Consider the following 23068-nt stretch of genomic DNA (forward strand, 5'->3'; position numbering starts at 1 on the left):
AACTCAAGATAAATTAAAGACTTAAATGTAAAACGCAAAAGTATAAAAACCCTAGAAGAAAATCTAGGCAATACCATTCAGGACATAGGCACAGGCAAAGATTTCATGATGCAGTCACCAAAACCAATTGCAACAAAAGCAAAAATTGATTAAATGGGATCTAACTAAACTAAAGAGCTTCTGCACAGGAAAAGAAACAGTCAACCTACAGAATGGAGAACATTTTTGCCATCTATCCGTCTGGCAAAGGTCTAATATCCAGAATCTACGAGGAACTTAAACAAATTACAAGTAAAAAGCAAACAAGTCCATCAAAATGCAGGCAAAGGACAAGAACAGACACTTCTCAAAAGAAGACAACAAACATATGAAAAAAAGCTCAACATCACTGGTCATTGGAGAAATGCAAATCACAACCACGATGAGATACCATCTCACACCAGTCAGAATGGAGATTATTAATAAGTCAAGAAACAACAGATGCTGGCGAGGCTGTGTAGAAACAGGAAAGCTTTTACACTGTTGGTGAGAATGTAAATTAGTTCAACCATTGTGGAAGACAGTGTGGTGATTCCTCAAAGATCTAGCACCAGAAGTACCATTTGACCCAGCCATCCCATTACGGGGTATATGCCCAAAGGAGTATAAATCATTCTACTATAAAGATACATGCATGCGTATGTTCACTGCAGCATTGTTCACAATAGCAAAGACATGGAATCAACCCAAATGCCCATCCAACATAGAGTGGATAAAGAAAATGTGGTATATATACACCATGGAATACTATGCAGCCATAAAAAGGAATGAGATCACGTCCTTTGCAGGGACATGGACAGAGCTGGAAGCTGTTATCCTCAGCAAACCAACGCAGGAACAGAAAACCAAACACTGCATATTCTCACGTGTAAGTGGGAGCTGAACAATGAGACCACATGGACACAGGGAGGGGAACAACACGCACTGGGGCCTGTCAGGGTGTGGAGTTGGGGGAGGGAGAGCATTAGGAAAAGCGCTAATGTGTGCTGAGCTTCATACCTAGGTGATGGGTTGAAAGATGCAGCAAACCACCATGGCACACGTGCACCTGTGTAACAAGCCTGCACATCCTGCACCGTACCCCAGAACTTAAAATAAAAAAAAAATACTCTCAGCTTCTGTGTGTGTTTCTCTGTGTCTGTGTCATCGCCTCTTCTTACAGGGACACCAGCCATTAGATTAGGGCCACCTAATCCCACAGAGCTACAGGACACAGGATGTCCTGGTTCCTGGAGCATTGACTGTAAGTCAGATGTTACGTAATAAAATTCTCTCTTCACAAAGAGAAATGGATAAAATGTGTCTACTTTGTCACTTTGGATTGGAGAAGAGAAACCATTTCACCAGGTCTCAGTGGCCCCAAGAATCCTTCACAAATACTCTGGGCTTGCAGCAGGGACCCCAGGCCCACTGAGCTGCAACTTATCAACTAAACCCAAGGATTCAGGCCACGTGGTCCCAGATGTGGAGTCAAAGCCCCAAAGCTGCTATCAGACTTTGGGATCCCAGCCAGGTCACCGGCCTCCCTGCTCCTGGCTCCCTCCTGGTCCAGCATGGACTGGGGGTCTGAGGAATCCACAAAGCGATGTGCTCGCTGCTCAGACACTCACCCCCGCACATGCTGTCGCTGGCGGCTGGGCTCGTAATTGGAAACAGATGCATGTGACTCAGAGGAAGCCAGCACTGCCCCAGCTCACGCAGGCCCTCTTCAGAGTTTTAACAAGGGGCTAGCTTCCTGTGAGCCCCGCGGTGTCCCACTGACATGTCGGCCACACTGCTGAGCTCATCCAGCCCTGGAAGGTTCTGTTCCCACGCACGTAGCCAACAGCACCAGGCTACGCACACACACACGTGTAGACACACATACACATGCACACACACACACACACGTGTGTGGGTATACACACCCACACGTGCACACACATACACATACATGTGTACTCATACATGCACGTGGACACACATACGCACACAAGTGCACACACAAAACACACACATATACACACGTGCACACACATACATACACATGCACACATACACGTGCACACACACACACACGCACGTACACACATACACATGCACACACAGTGTGCTCTCACCAGCCCCTTGCAGCCACCCAGGACACAGGTTCACAGTGCACTGCAGTGACCACTCAGGGCTCCCAACACTCGGTCCGGAGACCCTTGCTGGGGACTCTGCTTTGGGAAAGTGCAACAGAGAGCAGACATCTGCAGAGGCAGCCGCAGCCGTACAACTCCCTCACTCTCAGGGAGGCGCAGCCCCTGCTCTGCGGGCTCGAGGGGGTGTGCCACAGAGGTGCTGTGGGGGTGGCATGGAGGTGACTTGTGGGTGCCCCGGGGGTGCTGTGGGGGTTCCCTGGGGGGTGCCAAGGGGTGGGCCACATGGGCGAGCCCCCGATGGCGTGACGCGCTGCTCCCAGACTTGTCCTGTCAGCGTGACGCCCCCCACTCTCCTCCTCACGTCCCCTCCTCCTCCCCGGAAGCAGGTCCAGTGTGAAGTTCTGTCCACGTGGCCACCGGCCTCCCAGCAGATGACCAGGAAGTCGCTGTGAGCGTCTCACGGGGATGGAGAAGCACATTCAGTGAGTGTCAGGAGGACGCCAGCCTAGACTGGGTGAGGTCCCAGGTGCAGTCCCGTGGGTCATAAACAGCAGCTACACCTGCAGGGCCCAGGGTGGAGCAGCTGCCGAGGCACAGGAGACGACGAGGGGCACTGGCAGGAGGACCCCGAGCACCTGGGCTGTACATGCAGATAAAAGCAGCAGACGCGTGACCTCATCAGCTCCCACTGCAGCCCAGCCTGTGGGCCAGGAGTCTGGGGCTCAGCCAGTCTCACGCAGCCACTGCGGCCTGGTCCCAGGCCTGGGGGGATGGCCGTCTCCAAGCTCACTCAGCCAACAGCCGACCCGTTCCCGGTTCCCGGCAGCTTTGGGACTATGTCTTCCGGGGACTGTGGCCAGGCTCAGCCCTCACCCTCGGCAACAGCCCCCCAGCTCCTCACAGGAGTCCCCAGGTGCTTCCAACCCTATGACTTCCCTTCTGGCCCCACCGAGGTGCCATAGGCCTCCTGTCATGAGGCCAGGTCCACCCAGTGACCTCCCACCTAAGGTCAACTGATGAGCACCCCAACTACTCTGCAAACGGGGTGTCACAGAGCAGGAGTGACGCCAGGGTACAGGCCTGGGCCACCCAGTCTCCTGCCCACCACCGAGGAGAGGATGCTGAATGGGGCTTCTGAGGCCAAGTGAGCCAATGCAGACGCCGCGTAGCCCCAGAGGCCTCAGGGACAACAGGATGAGGAGGGTACTCGAAGCCGCCCGGCACACGGCTGTCTCCTCCATGCACCAGGACCTCCTCCCGAGCTCAGACACAGAGGCCTGCTCTGCAGAAAACACGGACGTCTGACCGTTACCAGTCACTCGCCAACAGCCCAAATTCCTTCCTGATAAATGTGCCGTGACACATTCACCCGGACCCAGCCACCTTCGGAACATTTTCTCCGAGTGACGAATATGACTCCACGGCCCGGGCTCTGGAAAGTGTGTCATTTACAGGAACAGCCGAGGTCGTTTAGCTGCCGTGGGGGGTGGGCACAGCCCTGCATCCTCCCAGCAGTGAGGCAGGGACAGACGCTGAAGCCTCCCCCACGCCCTACTGAAGACCCCCCCTCGGTCCCCAACCCTAGGGAGGATGGGGGAGCCTCAGGGTCTCTGCAGCTGGGGCCTCCCAGGGCTCCCCCTGGCAGGTGGCCTGGGCCAGGGCAGCTGATTCCCCCAGATGGCAGGGAGGCCCGAACCAGCTGTGGCACCCACGGACGCACCCGACAGCCGTGGAAACTTCCCAACAGCACCCCTGTTTCACAGCGGAGGAGGAGAGGGGAGCAGCCCAGGGGCCCTGCAGCAGATGCCGCGTGGACTCTGCCCAGCCCTCCAGGACCCGAAGAGCAGGTGCAGCCACTGGAGGGCTAAGGATTCCAGGGCTGAGAAGCAGGTGCTGGCGGCTCCCAGGGAGCAGACCATTTGCTTGTTCTCAGCAGCCCCCAACACAGAACAGTGAGAACCTTCACACCCCACAGAGGAACCTGCAAGACATGCATGCCCATCTCATGGGTGGGGAAACTGAGGCACCCAGGGAGCAAGTGACTTGCTTCAGGTCGGGCAGAGGATGAATGGGGGCCTTCACGCCCTGTCTCTCCCAAGCTCTGAGCAGCTGAGCGCCGTTGGCCGAGGCAGCCTGGAAGTAGGGGGCAACAGGAGACTGGACAGCAAAGGGGGGTGAGTGGCCAGCTCCCTTGGTCCCTCCACAGACCCCGTCCACTGTGCAGGGCCCCAGAGCCCAGAGTCCAGAGGCCGCCCCTCAAACACACGTGGCTTTGCAGTCCCTGAGGCTGCCGTGCGTGTCTGTCGTGGGCAGTACTAGGACGGGGGAGCAGCAGCCCCGAGGCCAGGCCAGGTGGGGGCAGGGGTCCTGCAGATGCGACCTCAGGGCTCCCGTCAGGACGGCTTTCAGGGTCAACAGCCCGACCCACCCACCCAAGGCAGCTGTTCACCCTGCCTCAGTCACGGCTTGGACGATGACACTCGCTGCTCAGTCATCGTGGTATGGCCCCAGGGGGCTGTGGTCAGTCCCAGAGTGAGCAGGCCTGGGGGTGCTGTGCTCCCTCCCGGCAGGGACCCACCCACTTGATCAGGGTCCACCAGCAGCCACTGGCCCTCTCTTCCCATCTGACCCTTGCTCCCCGGAGACCCTCCAAGGCCCGACCTACCCCATGGGCTGGGCCGTGCCAGAGAAGCCAGGTGGGCTGGAGGATCCTCTCACTCTGGGCCTCTGTGTCCCCGGGGTGCCAAGCCTGGGACTGCCCACACCAACTGCAGAGGAGAGAAGCTCAGGAGGACTCAGGACCTGGCAACGCCAAGAAATGACCCCCTCCTCCAGGAAGGCCATCATCACCATCCAGGTCTTCTTATTGGGAGACCCTGGGCCACACCCAGCAGCCCTCCCCTGCCTGCCACCACATCTGCACTTGTAGGGATCTAATAAGTGAGTTGGGTAACTGGGTGGGTTGAGCGGGGAGGGGACCTCATGTTGCTGGTCTCACCCTCGACTGCATCTGCTCATGGAGAGGAGGTTTGCCCGGTGAAGTCTCCACAGGACCCTCCAAGGCCAGGTCTCAGGCCCTGGGGGAGGGCCGGCAGCAGCCTCCAGGGAGTCCCGACTGTGCAGAGAAATCGAGAGGCCCCTGTGGCATTTCGGTTAAACCAGCCCCAGAAAATCCCACCCCCGCGATTACCGTGGGCCCTGGAATCAGGCCCTCCTGAAGTGGCTTCCCGCTTGCAGCCACCCCCCAGCTGCCGCCCACAGCGCCGTGCCCTCCACACGGGGCTGCAGAGCTCCCCAGGCTGCACATTTGTTCTGGGTCTCAAGGCTGTTAATCCTCAAGGCAGCTGGTTCTGTTTAGGGCTTGATTTGTCAGACAATTTAAAATTTTCTTCCTGCCCGAAAGCGGCTCCATCAAAGGGAAGGGAGGCTTCTCCGAGGCCGATGTCGCTGAGTCTTCCAAGACTTCAGCCCACAGAGTGGGAGGGGCCCGGAGGGCAGCATGAGTGCCTCAGACCGGGGGAGGGAGCTGCCCAGGAGCCAGGAGGACCAGTGCCCCCAAAGCAACTCAGCAGGGCACACAGCCCCACCACTCCCCACTCCTCCCAATCTCAGGGAGCAGAGCAGGCAGGAGTGGGAGGGAGGCGCAGACGAGGCCCATGTCCTGGGCCTGCGGGGGAGAAGCTGGGGAGAGCAGGCCCTGTACCCTGAGGATGTGGAATGGGTGCCCCACCGCAGATGGCTCCTAGGGTCCCTTCCAGGCGGCATTCCTAATTTCCGGGGATGTGTCATCCACGTCGCTCGTCAGCACGGGCTGTGAGCCGCTCTGGTGCCTATGGAGCTGGGGGGCTGCTCCCCATCCCCACCAACGTACGGGACAGTGGAGACGCAAGCAGCAAGAGCCCGACTTTGAGGCTGGATGTCCAGTCTCTGGGTCTGAACCGGCCCCCCAGGCTAGCTGTGGTCCCAGCCCCGCTAGTGCAGCTCTGGGGGGGGACCCAGGGCCCTGTCGTAAACTCTGTGATGTCCCCTCCCCTCTAAAACTGGAAAATGGTCCCAGGAAGTGTGACCGCCCCACACCCAGCCCTGTGGCTGCTGTCAGCGCCCTCTGACACTGCACTGTGGTGGCTTCCTGTGAGCACAGCAGACCCCTCTGCTCCCGTGTTCCCGTCCGAACCCTCCTGCCGTCCTGGGGCCTGTGGGAGGGGCTGCCAGCCAGACGAGAGCTGACCTGGGCAGTGAGTGCAGTGGTGCCAGGGAAGGTCTGGGGTCTCAGTGAGAAGTGCGAATGGTCAAACCCAGAGGCTGCACCCGAGTCCAGGTCCAGAGGGGAGCCCAGGCCACCCTGAAGGACAGGTCCCTGGGTGGGGCGGGAGCCGGAAAAGGAGGAACATTCCGGAACGCAGCCCAGGTTTTGCCATCAAGCTGATGCTGGCATCAGGGTGAATGTACAGTTTGAATAATGTGAGAATAAGGCTCATTAGAGGTAGATATTGGGTTTTGTTAAAATGTATTTCCAGCCTCTCTTTTTTTTTTTTTTTTTTTGAGACAGAGTCTTGCTCTGTCACCCAGGTTGGAGTGCAGTGGCCAGATCTCAGCTCACTGCAAGCTCTGCCTCCCGGGTTTACACCATTCTCCTGCCTCAGCCTCCCAAGTAGCTGGGACTACAGGCGCCCGCCACTGCGCCCGGCTAGTTTTTTGTATTTTTTAGTAGAGACGGAGTTTCACTGTGTTAGCCAGGATGGTCTTGATCTCCTGACCTTGTGATCCGCTCGTCTCGGCCTCCCAAAGTGCTGAGATTACAGGCTTGAGCCACTGCGCCTGGCCTTCCAGCCTCTCTTAAACCAATCACAGGATTTCTCTCCTCTTGTGTCCATCGAGGACACTTATTTAGGTGCCTCCGTGTTTGGCTGCATGTGGTTTTCACACCATCATGCCAGCCTCCACAGTGAGCCAGGGAAACCTGTCTGCGGCTGCCACTGTCCCAACCCTGGGACCTTGGGAAGTTCCTCATGGGCAGCTCGCCTGACCCAGGTGCGGTGAAGAGTCCCCTGTGACCGAGGAGGAGCAGTGACACAGCAAGGGCACAGTGTGACTCCAGGGCCCTTCCCCTGTCTCAGAGGAGGAGCAGTGACACAGCCAGGGCACAGTGTGAATCCAGGGCCCTGCCACTCTCACAGAGGAGGAGCAGTGACACAGCCAGGGCACAGTGTGACTCCAGGGCCCTGCCCCATCTCAGAGGAGGAGCAGTGACACAGCCAGGGCATGGTGTGACTCCAGGACCCTGCCCCTGTGACTGGTCACGTGGGTGCTTTTGCCCCACCATCCCGACCACTGTCATCATGGACCAGTCAGCGGCACTGCTCTCCTCAGACAGGCTGGCCTGGGCTGAATGGTGGCCTTCAAACTTTGTCATCATCCCAAACAAAATGACAGGCCCAGCCATACAACACTGAAATAGAAAACAGGCAAACAATAGAGAAAATCAACACAACAAAAAGCTGATTCTGAAAAGATCAATAAATTTGATACAACTCTACCTATACTGATTTTTTGAAAGAGAGAAGTCACAAATTATTAATATGAGAATTGAAATAGGAGACATTACTACAAATCTGACAGACATTAAAAGGACAATAAAGAAATATGATGACCAACTTTATGCCAATAAATTTAGACAACTTATATAAAATAAACAGATTCCTTGAAATATATAAATTATCTAAATTAACTCAAAAATATTCCTGTAGTTATTAAGAAAATTGTGTGAGAGGGCTTCACTGGAGAATTCTACCAAACATTTAAGAAAGAAGTAACACCAATTCTGAATAAACTCTTTCAGAATATAGAAGGGAAGGGAACATTTCAAAATTTATTTGATGAGGCCAAAATCATCCTGATACCCAAACCAGAAAAGAAAACAGAAAAGAAAAACACAGACCAACATCTCAAATGAACATAAACACAAAATTCCTTAACAAAGCATTAGCAAATTGAACCTGCCAATTTATACAAAGGATACTATACCATAGCTAACTGGGCTTATGCAATTTTGGCTTAATATTTTGTTTTGTTTTGTTTTGTTTTGTTTTGTTTGAGACGGAGTCTCGCTCTGTCGCCCAGGCTGGAGTGCAGTGGCCGGATCTCAGCTCACTGCAAGCTCCGCCTCCCGGGTTCACGCCATTCTCCTGCCTCAGCCTCCCGAGTAGCTGGGACTACAGGCACCCGCCACCTCGCCTGGCTAGTTTTTTTGTATTTTTTAGTAGAGATGGGGTTTTACCGTGTTAGCCAGGATGGTCTCGATCTCCTGACCTCGTGATCCGCCCATCTCAGCCTCCCAAAGTGCTGGGATTACAGGCTTGAGCCACCGCGCCCGGCCGGCTTAATATTTTTTTAATCAAACAATATAATTTACTATAATAGCAGAATAGAGGTGACGAACAATTTGATCACCTCAATAAATGCAGAAAGTATATTTGACAAAATGCAATACCTGTTTGTGAAAGTACTCTAAGAAAACTAGGAATTGAAGTTAACTTTCTCTAAAATAAAAACTAAAAAAAAAAAGAAGTTAACTTTCTCAACATAATAAAGAGCATCATCACCAACAACCACCAAAACTACCCTATAGTTAATACCATATTTATGTGAAAGACAGTAGACTTTCTCTCTAAATTCAGGACTATGTTAAGAACATCCATTCTCACCACTGCTATTTGACACTGTACTGGAGGTTTAATTAGTGGATAAAGGCAAGAAAAAGAAATAAAGGTGTACATATTGGAAAGAAGAGGTGTATTGGTCTGTTCTCATGCTGCTATAAAGAACGGCCCAAGACTGGGTAACTTATAAAGGAAAGAGGCTTAATTGACTCACAGTTTAACATGGCTGGGGAGGCCTCAGGAAACTTACAATCGTGGCAGAAGGGGAAGCAAACATGTCCTTCTTCACATGGTGGCAGGAGAGAGAAGTGCAGAGTGAAGAAGGGGAAAGCCCCTTATAAAACCATCAGATCTCATGAGAACTCATTCACTATCACAAGAACAGCATGGGGGAACCACCCCCATGATCTAATCACCCCCCACAAGATCCCTCCCCAAACATGTGGGGATTACAGTTCAGATTACAATTCAAGATGAGATTTGGGTGGGGACACAGAGTCAGACCACATCATGAGGTAATATTGTCTTTATTCACAGAGGATATTATTTTGTGCTTAGAAAATTCTACAGAATCTATTTTAAAAGCTGCAAGAACCGATAAGTGAATATGACAAGGCACATGATCAATGAACAAAAATTAATTATAAGGCCAGGACTTCTGGAATGGTGGTGTGAGAACCTCCACAAATCCAGTTTTCCTTAAAAACAATTAAATTACTAGAAATTTTATCAAAATCTTCTTTTTCAGAGCTCTGCAGATTAACCAAAGGATTGCAACAACCTGAAAAGCATTTATTCCAGAAAAAATACTGTACCTTGGTAAGAATGAACTACTGACACATGCTCTATCATAAACGAACCTCAAAAACATTATGCTAAATGAAAGAAGCCAGACACAAGAGACCACATACTGTATGATTCCATTTACATGAAACATCCAGAAAAGGCCACTCTATAGACAGAAAACAGATTAGTGGTTTCCTGAGGTGGAGGGTATGAAAGGGTGTTAACCATAAATGAGCATGAGAAGTCTTATTGGGGTGATGAAAACTTTCTAAAACTGATTTATGATGATGATTATACCATTTGGTAAATTTACCAAAAATTATTGAATTGTATACTCACACTTGAATAGGGTAAATTTTATGTTATGTAAAATATACCTGAATAAACCTATTTTGGAAAGAAAAACAAACTAAGCATAGTCTTTGCCAGTTTCTCAGTGCTAGGGAGAAAACACCTAGAATTCAGGGCCCTCGAAGAAACAGCACCCTTGGCAAATACCTTAGACTCTCAGCTGGGTCCCTTGGAAAGTTAGGCTCTAGGATTAGGGAAAAACTGGTGATATATCGTATTCACAAAGACATAAACTTAGATTTGAATTACATCCAACTGTGATTGGTAAAAGCTGAACTGTCCCTACACCATCTGTCCACCAAAATGACATTAAATCCTACAAAAAGTAAGATAACATTAAACAGAGTGTCTACAATATTTCATACACAATGTCCAGAATTTAATCAAAAATGACCCAGCAAGACAAGAGACAGGACCATATGCCTGTATGGGGGAAAAAACAAATAAGAGAAACAGATCCATGGGTGGCCTTGATTTGGGAATTATCAGACATGAACTTTAAAATAAGTATGATTCACGAGACATTAAAAGATGAGACAGACAATTGCATTAAAAAAGTAATTGACACTGAAGATAAAACAGAAATTCTAAAAGTAAAAAATGTAATAACTAATATTAAAAGCTCAATGGGTAGGATTAATAGCAGATTAGACATAGCAGAAGAGAGAATACGTTAATTTGAAAATAGGTCAAAAGGAAATGGGCAGACTGAAGGACAAAGACAGACAGATAGGAAATATAGAAAAGCATATAAGAGATGCATGGAAGATGATGAAAGGCTCTAACATGTGTGAAATTTAAGGCCCAGGAGGAAAATAAAGACAGAAAGGGACAGAGGCAATATCTGAAGAGAAAATAGCCAAGAATTTTTCTAAAACTGATCAAAGATATCTTACCACAGATGCAAAAAATAAAATCTACACATAAAGGACATCGTTCCTAGGTACATCATAAAACTGCTGTAAACCAAAGACAATAAGAAAACCTTGAAAGAAACCAGGGGGAAAAAGCACATTTTATTTTTTATTTTTTATTTTTTATTTATTTATTTTTTATTATTATACTTTAAGTTCTAGGGTACATGTGCATAACGTGTAGGTTTGTTACATATGTATACTTGTGCCATGTTGGTGTGCTGCACCCATCAACTTGTCAGCACCCATCAACTCGTCATTTACATCAGGTATAACTCCCAATGCAATCCATTAAAAAGTCAGGAAACAACAGGTGCTGGAGAGGATGTGGAGAAATAGGAACACTTTTACACTGTTGGTGGGATTGTAAACTAGTTCAACCATTATGGAAAACAGTATGGCGATTCCTCAAGGATCTAGAACTAGAAAAAGCACACTTTCTTTAAAGAAACAATAGAAAGACAGATTTTTTCCACAAATTTGAAAGCCAGAAGATAATGGAATGTCATCTTCAGAGTATCAAAAGAAAATAACTAAGTTGGAATTCTTACCTAGGGAAATACCTTTCAAAACTGAAGGTTAAATAAAAGGCTGTTGAGACAAATTAAAACTGAGGAAATGTATTGCTAACAGACCCACACTAGGCAGTCTCTAAAATAGCCTCCAGCAATCCTGCTTCCTGGTATTCCTGACCTTGTATAATCCCCTCTGCCTGAGTGCAGACCAGACCTAGTGACTGACTGCTAACAAACAGATTACGGCAAACATGGTGGTGGTGATGGTGATGGTGGTGGCGAAGCATGGTATATGATTTATGGACTATATATGATTCTTATGATGACTTATGGCGGCGCGATCATGGCGGCGACTTTATGGCGCATGATTGGCGATTTATGGCGGCGGCGGCGGCGGCGGCGGATTTATGACGGCGGCGGCGACGGGGCGGACGGCGATTTATGGCGGCGGCGGCGGCGGATGGCGGATCATGGCGGCGGCGGATCGGCGATTATGGCGTCGAAGGATTTGGCGATGCAGTGGCGGTCGACTTATGGTGGCGGATCATGGCGGCGGATTTATGACGTGGCGGATTTATGACTTATGGCGGATTTTATGGCGGATTTATGATGGCGGATTTAATGCAGGATTTATGGTGATGGGGTGATGGTGATGGTGGTGGTGGTGGTGATAGTGGTGATGATGGTGGTAGTAGTGATGGTGGTGGAGATGATCATGGGATTACTGGTGGCAGTGTCAAATCTGGACTCCCTAAGTCATCAGAGAAAAACTGAACTTTCCTTAATGTGGATTTTGTGTGTTTTGTTGTGTTCCAGTTCTTTGCCGGGCGCGGTGGCTCAAGCTTGTAATCCCAGCACTTTGGGAGGCCGAGACGGGCGGATCACGAGGTCAGGAGATCGAGACTATCCTGGCTAACATGGTGAAACCCCGTCTCTACTAAAAAATATAAAAAACTAGCCGGGCGAGGTGGCGGGCGCCTGTAGTCCCAGCTACTCCGGAGGCTGAGGCAGGAGAATGGCGTAAACCCGGGAGGCGGAGCTTGCAGTGAGCTGAGATCCGGCCACAGCACTCTAGCCTGGGCGACAGAGCGAGACTCCGTCTCAAAAAAAAAAAAAAAAAAAAGAAACTACGTATTACCTTTGGAGTTACATGTACCTTTTTCCGATTAAATCTCTGGGCCCTCTTCCCAGGAAAATAGAGTTTTGTTCAGACTTTGGGGAGTTGTGGCACTACACTCTGGGTTGGACCCGCAGTGAGAAGCCCTGTGCTGTGCTTACCTGACATTCTCATGTGACAAACAGGTTGTGCCAGCCACTGAAGTATGTCAGTGTGGCCTTCCTGCGCCAGCAGGGAACTGAGTTGCATGACATTCACGTGGCCCCTTCAGTTAGCACCGCACAGCTGGTTAAGAAGAGGGTTTTATTCAGGCATAAATATTTTGAAATATTTGTAATCAAATCCCATGTAGTTTAGACAACCTCCCAGGTGGTGGAGGGGAAACACACCACCCCCGACTGGGAGAGAAAAGACCCACGGTTTTCTTCCTGCTGCCTGTCCTCCTCTGGGAGCCTCCGTCTCCTCTCTGTGGGACGGGGCAGCCTCCCCTGGCTCCTCCTGGGTGCAGGATCGATGAGGTTCTCATCCACAGCCTTTGTCCCCCGACCTTCCTACCACCTGGTGTCCCCACCCCATCTGAGCCTCGAGCACACTGCCTCTGGTCCTGGTTTCCACTGAAACTGTACACTGTGGTCCATGCCGCATTCTCCAGCACTCCCGTGTTATTGTGAATCTAAAAGACAAAAATACAAGTGCTTGGCAGCCCAAAAGCCTGGTGAGATTATTGAGAATAATGCAGTGACTCTGGTTTAAAAAATAAAAGCTGGAGGATCTACCGCCAGCTCTGAACACACACCCGTGACACAAACTGACTCATGTGCAATTGCCCATTAGAGGCAGGTTTTGCCATTTTTCATTTTTTTCTGAGTCGAGATCAGCTGCGGCCAGGGAGAGCATTAGTTCTGTCTGTCAGCCCCATGAGTAAGCAGAGGAAAGTCTGACTACAGAGGCATCTTCTCAAATGTCCGTGAAAGGCTGCAAGCCCGAGAGTAATGCCCCCGCTGCCCTGAGTGGTCCACATGGTGTCCAGAGTGTGAGAAAGCCATGGAGAGCTTTTCCACACGGAGCCACTTAAGGCCGCCTCGGCCTGAGAACACGTGGGTAGAAAAGGAACAGCACAGCTTCCTCCTCCTCCAGGCCAGGCCTGCGAGCACCCACAGCCCAGATAGAGAAAGTCCCTTCTCTAATGGCGTGCATGTGTGTTACTGTAGCTCCCAGTTATTCCCCTAAGCGTGAACCACCCACCCATGCTGCTCCTCTCCCACCATCTCTCCATAAACCGGACCCAAAAACTCACGGTCATGTGACCTTGGCATTGGCTTCCTCATTAGGAGCCAGGCCTGGAGGTGCCCTGCGCACTGGCTGCCAACCTCAGCAGGGCCCTTTGTGTTGTTGAGGTGTGGTGTCCACAGGGCAGCCTGTAGCCTGCTGGGGTCCGGACTGGGGCCTCAGGTCCTGGGAACCCTGGTTGAGGCTGGGCTGCCTCAGTGCCCCTCCACAGCCTGCTGCACCCCAGCACTCTTACAAAAGGAGCAATCACCCAACTTCAGTCTGAAAATGAGCATGCGGAGAAGGGCATGATGAGGGGAAGCAGACAAGAGCCCACTGGCAAGGCTAGAACGTCAGCCCTGCCCTAGTGGGACAGACGAGAGGGAAGCCTCCTCACACCAGGAGGCAGTAAGGCCACAGCCTTCCCTCCAGGGCTCTCAGGAGAGCCTGTGCTGGTTCTTGAAAAAGTGAGGCCTCTGGGCTTTGCTGCAGTAGTGTGAGGTCAAAGCCCACAGACCCCACAGATCATCCTCCCTGCCAAGCACAGGAGTCACTACTGCTTGAATTCAGAGGACAGTTCTGAGGGTCCTAGGTCCCCTGTGACTCTCCACAGAATCCTGGGACCTCACAGAGCCTGCATCAGTTGGGGCCCCATGCAGGGACTTAGTGACTCAGCAGCCCCAGTCAGGGCCTGCTCTGTGCCAGGCATTGCCCTGCAGAGGACACCAGGCCAGTCCTCATCCTTGGGGCACGCAGTGTAACACAGAGGCCGTGCCGCAGGCTCTGCTCCTCTGCCAGCAAGCTGCGCAGTCTTGGGCAGGTTATTGCAGCGCTCTGGCCTCAGCTTCCTCTGCAAGTGGTGGCAGGGCTGTGCTGGAGGCATGAGAGGGATGTGGGAGCTGCAGGCTCTGGCAGGTGGCACGCTGGGGTTCTTGGAGAGGCGTGTGCGGCTGCCAGGGGACTACTACTGTCATTGCCACCTGCAGAGACAAACAGAAACCCAACATGGCAGCCATCACCGGGGCCCCTTCATGGGAAGAATAGGGTGGAAATTGTCAGGTCCTGGCAAGGCCCCAAAGCAAGTGCCCAGCCTCCCCTGATCCTGAAGCCAGGTCCTGGTGTGCACAGAGATGCCCGGCTGGGCTGCTCCACCCGCTTGGGCCACAGGAAGCATTTCTCTAAAGGTGGGCAGCTTCCTCTACAGGTGGCATGGCCTCCACCCACACCCAGGGGCTCTGGCCCTCCCACTGCAGCTTGCCGTGGCCCCACACTTGCCTGCTCCCACCCTGACACCCCCAACACCACGGGGGCTGCCGGGTCTCGTGGCCCAGGTGGCAGGGCTGCTCGGACAGTCATTTTCTGCTCCTGGCCCCCTCGAAGCTGGCACCTTCCACGTCAGCTGAGCTATGGGTCAGAATGGTGCTCCCTCCTTTAAATATGTTGCCTTCAGAACCCAAAAAGGCATGCCAGGCCCTGTGCTTCCTCCTTTGAAGTAGGGGATGCAAGATGTAGCAATTTCTCTTTTACTTTAGAGGATGTCCTGGTATGAACCTGATCACTGGTGCCCTAAAAACTTCCATGAAGTTAGGTCCCTGAATCCTCAGAGTTCACCTCTCACCCATAAATGCAAACGTGTCTCATTTAGCACATGACCCTCCTCGTCCTCCTCCTGCCCACAATGTCGTCACTGTAATGGATCAGCGTGGTGTCCGGTGGACTGCTCAGGTGCCCAAATCTTTTCAGGCAATATTAGGACAGAGGATAGAGTTAGAATGGCCCTGCCACTAAACCGGGAATAAGAATTGCTGTTCCTCCCGTGTAAATGCAACCTCTTTCTGCTCCTCTTTTCTAATTGGAATAGCAAAGACTGTAATGGCCAATCACTGGCCTCATTAATCTGCTACAATGATACGTCTGACACAGCAGATGCAATTGGAGCTACTACCGGGTTGAGGCTAAGTGGTCTACAGTCACTTTCTAGGATCCATCAGTCTTTGCAATGACCAGGCCAGAGAATTAAACAGAGATGACAGTCCACCACCCTCACTTCCATGAGGCCTTTAATGGTGGTGCCATCCTCCCAGGATGCAACGTGGTTTGTGATTTACTCTCTTGGCCATGGAAAGGGGACGGTGTCAAAGACTTTCCTGTGGGCTTCCGCACTGTGATGTCTGTTACCACACAGGCCTGGGATCCAATATATGGCTACTCCAGCCACCAAGTACATCAATTATAATTACGTACTGAGGGGGCAGGGAAGCGGCCACTGGATGGTCTTCTGGTCCAGGGGTCTCACTGTGACCAACACTTTAGCAGGATTCCTTTTATTACCTGGCCCCGTCAGCCCCTTCTCTAAGAGGGAGGCCACAATGGCACTCTGGGCCTCCAGTATCAGGGTCCACTCACATCCCGTGTCCATTGGTCCTCAAAATCTCTGGATTTTCCCAGCGTGCAGCCACCTGAGTGACAGCGGGATTCTACAGAACACCCTTGTCAAGGTATTGCCTGGTCCTTCCTTCTGGTGACCTGGCCACCTCCGCAATCAATGGTTCCAGACAGGAAATTAGCTCAAGTCCAGGAATGGAGTAGGGAACCACAATGTTTCACTGGAGTCCCTGCCCCCGGCCTCTTTCTTCCTTCCTCTGCCATCTGCCAGGGCAGCTTGGCTCAACACAACCCATCGCCTTCTCCAGGCTTCTGGGAGCCATCCCAGAATCATCTTTGACCCACGACCTGCAGACTTTGCCAGGTAATTAATCCTATGTGCCAAGCAAGTGCCTCCACCTCAATAGTTCTTCTGTCCCCCTGGATAAAACACCCTGGAAATCTAATACTGGGGCTGCTCCCTGGCTCCTGCAGGCACATCCTGGCTGCCTCGTGCAGCTCCTGGACATGCAACCTCTCTTCTCCCTGACCAGGCCCAGCAGGTCCCCATCCAGGTTACCCTGGACTTTCTCCCTAGTCACTGCTGGCAGCCAAGAGACAAGGTGGGGCAGCCCCCAGTGAGGACACCTGCTGCTTTGGTCGGGGAGGCCCCTGGAGCATCTTCCAGCACAGAGGAAGTACTGGCTTCCAAGGGCAGGAGGGGTCCCTCTGCAAGCTCTGAGGGGACAGGGGCCTGCAGGGCCACGGCAGGAGGGGTCCCTCTGCAAGCTCTGAGGGGACAGGGGTCTGCAGGGCCACGCCCTCAGGGCTTCCACCTGGATGTCCAGCCCATGTTTCAGGGTCCCAGGTTTTCCCAACCAGGGTCCCGACTTTCACATAGACCAGCATCATAGGCTGGTCTTCACATAGGCCAGGCATCAAAACATGCCTAGAGCCAGGTGCTCCCCACAGTCACTGTCGGCTCCTCAGCCACACCAGTTCTACCTCTGCTGGACATGGGACTCCTTTTCAGCAGCCAGAGAGGCCCTCTGTTCTCACACCAAGCCTGATGGGCAACCATGGGTAACACTGCAATCTCCGTTCATCCCTCTGTGGAGCATCCAACCCCACCATCCCCCATGCATTGAAAGGGGGAAACTGCCACACCCACAAGGCCTTCCCTTCCACCAGGAAAACTTCCCAGGTCACTCTTGGTGAAATCTTTAACAACTGGGGCCCTAACTTTGTGCCAAAGACTACCCATGTCCCACATCAACCAGAATGGCGTCCTAGGTGTTGGCCAGGGAACGGCCACCGCACCAGCTGAGTCTCAGGCCCCTCCTGCACCACTTGTGTTAATTAGGGTCTTCCAAGAGGCAGGTGCCACGGAAGTTCTGATGTGACTGGAGATTTATCAGTGCATTGTCTGTGAAGGATGCTGGGGAGGTGGCCAAAGAGGATGGAAGCCTCAGACCACAGATGAGACCCCTGTGAAAGAGACACAGGGAGCGTCGGCCAGCACGTGCCCCTAGACAGTGCTGGCCAGAGTGAGGGGAACATCGGAGCCAAGGTAACCCCTAAAGGATTCTGGTCTTGTGAGGAGGGGCCTGGCTTCCCCCGGGGAGCTGCTGGCTTGGAAGCAGGAGGAGTTGCCCAGGTGAGAGCTCAGCGTGGACCCAGGTTAGTGGCACACGGTGCCCACAGTCAGCTGAGCTCAGGTGCAGCAGGCAGGAGGCCTGAACTCACGGCCACCATGTGGCTGCCACAGTCAGGCACACTTAGACACACACACTCACACTCACACCCAGCCTCAGATGCAGACACACACCACACACAGATGCACACACCACACACTCACACTCAGTCTCAGACACACACACTCACACTCACACTCAGCCTCAGACGCAAACACCACACACACATGCACATACCACACACCACACTCAGTCTCAGACACAGACACACACCACACACAGATGCACACATCACACACTCACACTCAAAGACGAGGACACACACCACACACAGATGCACACACCACACACTCACACTCAGTCTCAGACACACACACACTTCACACTCAGCCTCAGATGCAGACACACACCACACACAGATGCACATACCACACACTCACAGTCTCAGACACAGACACACACCACACACAGATGCACACACCACACACTCACAGTCTCAGACACACACACACTCACACTCAGCCTCAGACGCAAACACCACACACACATGCACATACCACACACTCACACTCAGTCTCAGACACAGACACATACCACACACAGATGCACACATCACACACTCACACTCAGTCTAAGACGAGGACACACACCACATACTCACAGATGCACACACCACCCACTCACACCCACTCAGTTGCAGACACACACACACCACACCACATGCTCCCACTTAGCCTCAGATGCAAACATACACCACACACTCACAGATGCACACACCACACACATTCACACAGGACACATAGTCACTTGCACACTCGCACCACCTCTCCTTTAACACCCCTGGCTCCAGGCACCACCGCCCACTCAAGGGCCCACGGGAGGTGGCAGAGGACAGAAGTGGCTGACGCTGCTATGGAGAGGTTGGCCGTAAAAGGAGGGGCAGGCACAGCTGGCACGAGCTGTGAGGTGGCCCAGCCAGAGTCCAGAAACCAGGACAGACGGGAGACCATTGGTTCCCAGGCTGGGGCCAGGGTGGACCTTGCAGGCCCTGTGGACAGCAGGCAGGGGCATTTGGGGACAAGTTCCCGGGCATCCCGGTGGACAGCTGCCATGGCGGCTTTCCCTTCCTTACACTAGGAAGTTCCACCACCTGGGCACACTGGGAACACAAGACACCGCCACAGACCCCTGCCCTGGCCACCCTACCATCCACCAGGAGAGGGGGTGAAGATGCAGAGAGAGGGCCTGGCATCAGGGGGCAGAGAGAGAAGGCCCTGAAGACCGAAGGACGCCCACACAGGGGGCCGCCTCCTGGGGCAAGGGCCATCAGGCAGCTCAGGGACCCTCTCCTCCGGGGAAGGGGCTAACGCAACCATCTGCAAACCTGCTTATCCGAAGAGGGGACTTGCCCCCAGCTGCTCCACCCCCTTCCAGGACAGCTCTGAAGGGGGCCCTGTCCCGGATCCCAGGGACCTCTCCCCAACCCCGCCTGCATGTCACCTCAAGGAGGAACCCCGGCCCTGGCTGGGGGGCTGTGACTAGGGTGGGGAGTGGGGACCCCTGTCACTCTGTCCCAGGCTGGGCTCAGGTAGGGACCTCACGGTGGTCCCAGGGCCCAGCACCAAGCCCACCTGTGGTTTCCAGCGGTAAAGGGGTGGCAGGGGTGGCTCGCCGCATGCCCAGGCTCTGCTGTCCCTGCCATCCCGGCTCCCCACCCTCAGGCCCCAGGAGCAGCAGTTTCTCCAGGAGCTCCTGACCCGGGGCCTCTCCTCTCGCAGGAGGCCAGAGTAAGCGGGACACGTGACACGGGGTACGGGAGGGTTGGGGGACTGATGGGGGGAACCCTGCACCCCCTACGGCGGCTCCTACCGAGGGGCGAGTCCCAGGGCCCCCGTCGGCCCTGCGTGCGGGGCGCAGTCCCCAACACCCAGGGCCCCGGAGGCGGACACAGCCCCGGCCAGGTCCCCCTCCCGTTCCCCCCCCCCCCCCCCCCCCCCTCCCCCGGGCCCCCGCGCCGCCCCCGGGGGGGGGGGGCGGGGGGGGGGGGGGGGGGGGGGGGGGGGGCGGGCGGGGCGGGGTATAAAGGGGGCGGCTCCGGCCGCGGTCTCCTCCCTCCTGCTTACTCGGCGCCCGCGCCTCGGGCCGTCGGGACCGGAGCGTCCTCGGGACCAGGTGAGCGCCTCCCGGACCCGCACCCTGGAAGCCGCTCGGCCCGCGGGGGTGACCCCGAGTCCTGGGAAGGCGGCGGCGGCAGCTCCGTCCCTCGGGCCCCCGGGAAGGGGGACTCCAGCCCCAGGGACGGCGCGGGGGGTCGGGGGTTCGGGGCTCCTCCCCGCGGGGCTGGGGCCGCGCCCGCCCCTGTGGCTCCGCGTCTCAGTGTCCGAGCCCTCCGGCCCGCGACTTGGGGCCACCTCCCCGCGGCCTCCTCTGGGGCGGAGCCGGCCTGGGCGGGGTGGGGGGTCCCTCTCTGCGCCCGAGCTCGGTGCTGGGACCCCCGCTCCCGAGACGACCCCGGCACCGCACGGCCCGCCAGGCCCCGCATCTGCGAGCGGTTCGGGTCCAGCTCCGGCCCGCGGGGAAGACGCCCAGGCTGGCTGGGACCTCCGGGGGCGCAGGGCCTCTCCCCGGGCCGGAGGGAAGGGGCGGCCGGGCGTGGGGAGGAGGGGCCTTCGCTGCCCGAGGGCGGGACAGGGCGGGACAGGGCGGGACAGGGCGGGGCGGGGACGCGGGTGGCCCCGACGCCCCATCGCTGCGCCCCCGCCAGGCCCTGGAGAGGCTGCAGCCGGAGGCGGCTCCGCAGGGCGGCGGGACCCGGGCTGCCAGCGACCCCCAGCCCCTGCCCGGCCGCCCACACCCGCCCTGGGACGCCGCGGGGGGCGCTGGAGGAACCGCTGGGCCCGGGTCTCCGCTGCTGGCAACCGCACGGATCGGCCGCCTGTGGAGCCGCAGGTGTGCGGGCGAGCCGTGCCCGTCCGGGCGGTGCTGGCAGGACCCCGGCGCCCGCGCCTCGGGCATCCCGGGAGAAGGGACCTTCCTTTTGGGGTCGGTACCCGGAAAGGAGGGGCCTGCGATCCGCGGAGCTCCTTGTTCTTGCGATAACACAGCTCTGGCCTGGAGGGCCCCTTGCACGTCGACTCTGGTGATTATTTTAAGAAAGGCCAGGCCGCGCACGGTGGCTCACGCCTGTAATCCCAGCACTTGGGGAGGCTGAGGCGGGCACATCACCTGAGGTCGGGAGTTCGAGACCAGCCTGGCCAAGAGGGTGAAACTCCGTCTCTATTAAAAATAAAAAATAAAATAAAATAAAATAAATTAGCCGCGTGTAGTGGCAGGCACCTGTAATCCCAGCTACTCGGGAGGCTGAGGCAAGAGAATCACTTGACCCCGGGAGGCGGAGGTTGCAGTGATCTGAGATCATGCCCCTGCACTCCAGTCTGGGCGATGGAGCGAGACTGTCTAAAAAAAAAAAAAGAAAGAAAGGCCCAGTGAGATGCTTTCTCTTAAACACGGCCCTGCACGTTGAGTTGCTGCCTCCTGTGGCCTATCTCACATTTATGCAAAGTCGGGTACCTGGTGCGGGGCCCACCTGCCACAAGCAGGGGTCCTGGCGCTGCTCATGGAAGGGGCCCTGCCCAGCCCGCGGGGCACTCGCTGGGACGGGGCTGCCCAGCTTCACCCAGGATCCAAACACCCAGCCCCGCCCAGAGGCCCATCCTGGCCTGCCGTGGTAGCTGTAATGGGCAGGGGCGGTGGGAATTCCCAGCTCACAGGGCGCCTGCTCTTAGAAGGGCGGCGTCTGGGTCCAGAGGTCAGAAGATCAGAAACGTCAGATGCCCATCCCAGAAGTGGCGAGGAACCTGTCTCCACAATGGATAGGGGCACTGCCTTTGTTTTTTTTTCTGTTTTTTTTTGTTTGTTTGTTTGTTTTTTGCTCCTTTCATAGATGAGGAATGATGCCTTGTTGGGGGTTTGTTCTGCATATCTTTGGTTTTTGTGCAGTACAAGGTTATTTGGGCTATTTGATCACTGACCGTGTGTAGTGATGTGCCTGCTTGTGATGTCCCCGTGTTCCCAATGGATGTTCGTTTTTTTTTTTTTTTTTTTTTTTTTTTTTTGAGATAGGGTCTCACTCTGTCACCCAGGCTGGAGTGTGGTGGTGCAATCACGGCTCACTGTAACCTGTACATCCCTGGCTCAAGTGAGCCTCCCACCTCAGCCTCCAAGTAGCTGGGACTACAGGCATGCGCCACTGTGCCCAGCTAATTTTCTTTTAAGAGATGGGGTCTCACTATGTTGTCCAGGCCATGGATGTGTGTGTGTGTTTGTTTGTTTGGGGTGTTTTGGGGGTTTTTTCTTTTTTTCTTTTTTTTTTATTGATTTGAAAAAGCTTTATTTTCCCCAATTTTTTATTGTGGTATACAATATAAAATGTATCATCTTAACCATTTTTAAGTGTGCAGCTAGTTCAGTGACAGTAAGTACGATCATAGTATCGTGTAGCCATCACCAAGGTCCATCTCCAGAACTCTTTTCCTCTTGTCAAACTGAAGCCCGAGGAGTGCCAACTCCCGTCACCCCTTCCCTCATCCCCTGGCAGCCACCATTCTACTTTATGTTTCCAGGAATTTGGCCACTTAGGTGACTCATATGAGTGAAATTGTATGAAATGTCTCTTTTTGTGACTGGCTTATTTCACGTGGCTTAACATCCTCCAGATTCATCCATACTGTAACATAGGTCAGCATTTCCTTCCCTCGTAAGGCTGAGTAATATTCCACTGCATGCATGTCCCCCATTTTGTTTACCCATTCGTGTGTTGCTGGACACTTGGATTGCTTCCACGTTTGAGCTACTGTGAATGATGTGGCCATGAACATACCACACAGATACCTCTCTGAGATCCCACTTTCACTTCTTTTGAGTATGTTCCCAGAAGTGGGATTGTAGATCATCTGATTTTTTCATTTTTTTGAGGAATTGCCTCACTGTTTCCCAAAGCGGCTGCACCATTTTGCTTTCCCGCCAGCAGTGCACAAGGGTCCAGTTTCTCCACGTCTGCACCAACAGGTGTCATTTTCTGGGTTTATTTGTTTTAAATGTTAACCATCCTAATGGGTGTGAGGTGGTATCTCATTGTGGCTTTGACTTGCATTTTCCTCATGATTAGTGATGTTGAGCATCTTTTCATGTGCTTTTTGGCCATTTATGTATCTCTTAGGAGAAATATCTGTTTAAGTCCT

General features: G+C 53.8%; 1 protein-coding gene across 2 annotated transcripts in view; it reads left to right on the forward strand.

Moving 5' to 3' along the window:
* Positions 1–19915: 19915 nt before the first annotated feature.
* COL6A2 (collagen type VI alpha 2 chain) overlaps positions 19916–23068 on the forward strand; it is a 34453-nt gene continuing 31300 nt past the window's right edge. For both annotated transcript variants that reach the window (XM_031665835.1, XM_031665836.1), the window contains exon 1: positions 19916–20000. The gene's annotated coding sequence lies outside the window, so the exon portion shown is untranslated. The remainder of the gene's footprint in view (positions 20001–23068) is intronic.

The sequence above is a fragment of the Papio anubis genome, chromosome 4 (assembly GCF_008728515.1).
Source record: "Papio anubis isolate 15944 chromosome 4, Panubis1.0, whole genome shotgun sequence".
NCBI classification, from domain to species: Eukaryota; Metazoa; Chordata; class Mammalia; order Primates; family Cercopithecidae; genus Papio; species Papio anubis.